Here is a 6,119-nt window from a genome sequence, read left to right as displayed (position 1 = left end):
ATTTTGATGTGGTTTAAGCGATTCAACTATCCATAAGATTACAAATATTCAAAGTATAGCATGCTTTTGGGTCCTAGACTACCCGAACAATAGCATAATAGTAGCTACGCACGGACTCTCGTCACCTCGTGCGTACGTAGTCCCCGCAATTAGGAGCACATAATATATTATTTCACCTATGGGGACAATTCCCTCTTACAAGGTTAGAAAGGAGACTCACCTCGCTCCGAAGATCCATAACCGGCATTCCACGCCCTTCCGAAGACTCTAGTTGATGCACCACGCTCCAAAACTAGCCAACGGTCATGCAAATCCATTAATATATGCTCAAATATTCATTACAAACTAATTTATAGAAATTCCTAACTCCGATCGAAAAGTTGACCAAAACGCCCTCGGGCCCACGTGCCCGGAATCCGAAATTCTTCGAAGATACAGATTACCCATGACCTTAGGAACTCAAATATATAATTTTCTCTCAATTCCATACTCAAAATCGTGGCTAAATTCCAAGATTACTAATTTTCTAGGTTTTCCACCAAAACCTCAAATTTATACAATTTTCCAAGTCTAAATCCATATATAAACCTTGTATTTAACTCCGAGCTAGCATAAATTACTTACCTCATAAAGTTGCTCCCCATCGACTCCAATGGACGAAAAATGGGGTTGAAATGAACTCAACCCCGAACTTAAAAGACCTCACTGCTTCAGCTGTTTCCGCACCTGCGGTTCCTTGGCCGCTTCTGCGGTTCCGCAGGTGCGGTTAAAATGCCGCATCTGCGGTCTTTCCAGAGCCACCCCTTTCTCGCTTCTGCGACTTGCCACCCGCAGATGCGGTCCCGCTTCTGCGGAACTTTGACCGCATCTGCGGTCCTCTCCAAGATACTCCCATCCGCTTCTGCGACCCTTTCTCCGCAGATGTGGTCCCACTTCTGCGGTACTTTGACCGCATCTGTGGTCCTCAAGCCTTAGACCAAAACCCGCTTCTGAGTCTCCCTGTCCGCTTCTGCGGTGCCGCTTCTGCGGTCAACCCACCGCAGAAGCGAAAATACCAGCAACCAGATTCCTTCAGCTGTCCAAAAATCCAAATTTCGATCCGTTAACCACCCGGAATCCACCCGAGGCCCCCGGGACCCCAACCAAACATACCAACCAATCCTAAAACACATTACGGAATTGCTCGAGGCCTCAAATCACATCAAACAACGCTAAAATCATGAATCGACCTCCAATCCAAACTCAATGAACTTCAAAAATTCAAACTTCTATTTCCGATGTTTAAACCTATCAAATCACGTCCGATTGACCTCAAATTTTGCGTACAAGTCATATTCGACATTACGGACCTATTCCAACTTCCGGAACCAGATTCCGACCCCGATATCAAAAAGTCAACTTCCGGTCAAACTTCTCAAAACCTTCAAATTTTTATCTTTAGCCAAATGACTCCAAAATGACCTACGGACCTCCGAATTCACTCCCGATCGCGCTCCCAACTCCAGAACCATCATACGGAGCTATTCACAAACTCGGAATCCCAAACGGACATCGATATCACTGAAATGCACTTCAAGCCAAACTTATGAAATTTCTTCAAAAATGCTAACTTCCACAATAGGCGCCAAAACGCTCCCGGGTTATCCGCCCAAGTTCGAACTCATCATACGAACCCGCTGGAACCTTCAGATCCCGATTCCGAGGTCGTTTACTCAAAATTCCAATCCTAGTTCATTCTTTCAACTTTAAGCTTCCCAAATGAGAATTCTCTTTCCAAATCAACTCTGGACTTCCCGAAATTCAATTCCGACCACGCGCACAAGTCACAATACCTGAAATGAAGCTGCTCACGACCTCAGGCTGCTGAACGGAGCGCTAGAACTCAAAACGACCGGTCGGGTCGTTACATTTATATTTATAGCAAACTTCAAAAAAAATATTAGAACATCTAAATAATTCAAATAAGAAAATATTTAATAACCAAAATTTTAGTTTATTTCATGTCAAATGACTATTTTGTCTAATCCAAACTCTATTTTAAAAGGATAAAAAAAGCGAACGACATTTCACTAAGGGCCTTCGTATTTTTAATATAGTATAGATATAAAATTTAATTTATCAAAATATCCATAAAAAATTAGAAGACATTTTTATTCCTCATTGATATACTACTCCTTTAATATTTGGCAGAATAGGCTAAATGGCACTTATACTTCTGCCACTTTATCATGCCGGTCCCCAAACTTAATATTTTGCCAATTAAACACTTACACTCGTTCAAATTGTATATAATAAACGCTTATAATAGGAGACTGCTCTGCATATAATACGATCTCCTATACATAGGATGCCACATCATTCCAAGTGCCACATAGGAAAATAAATTATTGACTTTATCTTCATTTTTTACCTCTTCTCCTTACCACCAACAACTCCACTGCCATCGCCGAAAAATTCCTCCAGCCACCTGAGAACACCATTAAAAGTCTTGTAATGTTCATTCAATGCTAAGAATCTTGTAGTGTTCTAATGAACTAATATTGCTGCTCATGACATATACGCACAAAAAGAAACAGGAAAAAGAAAAAACAAGATATGTTTACAGTTGTTACAATTCCCGTCATTCCACTTCCCAGTGTCTGTGTCTTCTCGCTTTGTCACCTGTTCCCCCAAAAATTCCAAAAACGAAGTTGTATAAATGAAATAAAGTTACTATATAAACTTCCATATATAAATTTCCAAATAAGAGAAAATTTGAACCATAGCACGTTGAGAAATAATTGAAATTAGATAAATAAGCTAATCAATTGCCAACGAACACCCAGTAGATTTATCAATAAAAGCAACAATTAGTTGCTTAAATTTTGAAGACCACTTGATATAAACACTCTAATTGGCATGTCATCAAACAGGTAATCGAAGTAGAATAAGAGACATACATAGCGATTCAGCAAATCCCCAAAATCAAAGGGTAGAAGAAGAAAAGAAAAGGGTCGCCTTTGAGGAAGAACGGAAGAGGGGGGGAGGGGTGCAGGTGTGGGGTGGGGGTGGGGGTGGGGGTGGGGGTGGGGGAAACGGGAAGGGGAAGAAAGATAAAAAGATATAGAAATGAGAAATGGGTGGGAAACAACGAGAAAGGAGAAGAATAGAAAGAGAAAAGAAATGGGGGTGGGCTGGAGATAGATAGGGGTGTTAATGGTTCGGTTCGACCGGTTATTTCATAAAATTTGTACCATACTAATTTTCGGTTATTCTATTATATATAATCAAAATTAGACTTTTTGAAATCGTCCCAATTATGTCGGTTTCACTTCGGTGTCGGTATGGTTCGGTTAATTTTCGGTATTTTTGTAAATGTCATGTAAAATTCGAATGCAATAACATACGTTCTTTTATAGGACTTAGCAAAACTCTCTAGACAATTTTAGTATTTAAAGGATAATGAATTAAAAAACATGAAAGATCGCTAGAGTATAGATACACAACTATTCAACAACAACGTAAAAGAAACCAAGTAAAAGCAAAGAAAATATAAATCACACGAGTGGAAAGATATTAACCAAGTTGGGACTCAAGAATAAAGTCTATATTAAATATTCAAAAAGATAAATCTAAATTATATGAAAGGAAACATATTCAAAACATTGTAGTTTGCTACTCATAATCGCTAGAATACTTTGTGTCTTGCTAATAAAGATACTTGAAATAGCTTAGTTTAAGTATGAGTAGCATAATATGTTTTAGGAATTAGTATTTTGAGTTTACTTACTTATTGGCTTGTAACAATTTTCATAATTCCAAGGCCCAATGAAAATTTTAATGCTTTATTAGTTTTAAACTTACTATATAAATATATTTTTCACATGTAAATACCGTTCGGTATTCTTTTGGTTTATTTATATAAAACAAAAAATCTGCCCTAATTATCGGTACGGTTATAGATTTATATAAAAACCTACAGTTTCTTCCAAAAAAAAAAATCTAAAACTCGGTTCGGTGCGGTGCGGTTCGGTTGGTTTAGTCGGTTTTTAAATATTCATTGACACCCTTAGGGAAAAAGGATAGAACAAAGAATAGAGATATTTTATTTTTTCTTATATTTTTTTGTCTCTTGCTTTTATTTCTCGTTTTATTTCATTCTTCTTATTTTAATCATTTTTTGTCTACCTTTTTTATGTTTACTCTCGTTATGCGCGTGAAATTCACTTATTTTGTCCAAATCGGTCATGAAGTTGCCACATAGGCTTGGTCAACAGTCATAGGGGTTTAAAGTAATGTGTTTTTAAAATTGTGAGTGTCTAGATGAAACTTCGTAGAGTATCGGGACCGGGATGACAAAGGAGGACAAATAAAAGTATTTATTAGGCTATTCTGCCTTAATATTTTGTTCCAAATAGTAATTATTCTTCCAATAAGTAAACAATATATCAATTAAATGGGAAGTCATTGGCATGAAGTTCCAATTAGGCCTCATTTGTTTTTTTTTTTAAGATTAAGACGTCTGAATCTGGATACACATTTGAATATCAAGATGTGTATTAAGATTAAGACATCTGAGTCTGAATACACATTTGAATATATTAAGATGTGTATTAAGTTCTGAACAGAAATAATTAAGACTGTTTGATTTTTAATATCTGAATGTATAAAATTTATCTTTATTTGAAAATTAATAAACGTAAAATTCAAATGAAATACTAACTAATCTAATATTTTATTAATAAAAATGTATAGTTTTTAAAAATATGATAGTTGTTGGTGGTGATGGCTAACGGGTGAATGCCGACTAGAGGCGGTGGTTGGTGGTAGTTTTGGTTGATGATGGTGGTTCATGCTAGTAGCTAGTAGTGATTGGTAGTGGTGGCGATTATGATTGAGGATGGTGGTGGTGGGTGGTGATAGTTAATAATGTCGGGTGGTGGTAGTAGTTGTGATTGAGAAAGGTGGTGGGTGAGTGGTGGTAGGTTATAATGATAGGCAGTGTCCGATGTGGTTGTTGATGGTGATGGGGTGGTCAGTTGTGGTAGTTGAGGCGGATGAGTGTTGATTGTGGGTCAGAATGATGGTGGTCGGAGTGGTGGGAATGGTCGATAATAGAGGCTATGATTGAGGATGATGGTGGCGTGGTGGTAGTGGTGGTAGGTGGTGGTAGTGGTGGTTGAGTATGTTGGTGGTGGTGGCATGGTGGTAGTTGATAATGATAGGCGGTGGCGGCAATTAATAATGAATATGTGATAGCATCTTAATGAAATTAAGTCTCTGTTATACATCTTAATCATACAGATCTATTCAGACCCATTAAGTGGTTGTGAAGTAAAAAAAACAAACACACTTAATGATTAAGATCTTGATAATTAAGATTCAAACTTTAAAAACAAATACACTTAATATCTGAGATCTGAATGATTAAGATTCAGACCTCCATTCACTCTTTTGGAATTACTTTCATCTACCACTTTTCTAATTAGTGTAGTATATTCACTCTCTTTGAATTACTTTCTTCTACCACTTTTTTGTTTTACGTTTTTGAGCTCAAACGTTTCAGTTTGGATTAACTCGGGAAAGTGCGTCTGCTTTAAAATTTAGCATACACTTGCACACAGCACAATAATAAATTTCAAATTGTATAAGACAAGGTTTTCTCTGATTAAATGGCTATTTTAAATGAAGAAGTTTAAAAGACTTACTATAAAGATTAACCATGAAGTGCAACATCTATGATATTTCACCCAATTTTACTGTTAGATATTGTTCATTGACAATTCTGTAATGCAGTTTTTTTCATTCCACCTTAAGTGCTTCATATGAAGTTGTGCAATCTTAGTCTAATATAATATTGTTGCATGAAAGCATGGCAATGAGTATAACTAATTTTTTCTTTTGAAGTTTGTGTGTAATAGAAGAAAATTCACCTTTAAGTTTTGTGTTTGTATCGTCTATAGAACAATCTTATGCATCTATATATATGTATAAAGCTAGGAATTGGCCAGCTGATGTGGCATCCCTATTTCCCAGGAAACTCAATTATCTATTTTGTCAATTTTTTGACTTTTAACTCATTTTTACTATTTTCTGCTGTTTTTAAATATCCAAAAGTCACGACTATTAAGAGAGCATTT

The 6,119-nt window shown here is 36.6% G+C and overlaps 1 long non-coding RNA gene across 1 annotated transcript; it reads right to left on the bottom strand.

Moving 5' to 3' along the window:
• Positions 1-2,132: 2,132 nt before the first annotated feature.
• On the bottom strand, positions 2,133-3,040 carry LOC109243433. Its single transcript, XR_002070566.1, has 3 exons — positions 2,940-3,040; positions 2,604-2,661; positions 2,133-2,467 (listed from the first exon to the last, which is right to left on the bottom strand). It is a non-coding gene; the product is annotated as an uncharacterized LOC109243433 (long non-coding RNA).
• Between the last annotated feature and the right edge of the window lie 3,079 nt (positions 3,041-6,119).

This window comes from Nicotiana attenuata, unplaced genomic scaffold (assembly GCF_001879085.1).
Source record: "Nicotiana attenuata strain UT unplaced genomic scaffold, NIATTr2, whole genome shotgun sequence".
NCBI lineage: Eukaryota > Viridiplantae > Streptophyta > Magnoliopsida > Solanales > Solanaceae > Nicotiana > Nicotiana attenuata.
Note: the sequence above shows the minus strand (reverse complement) of the source record. Positions and strands in the feature narration are given on the sequence as shown.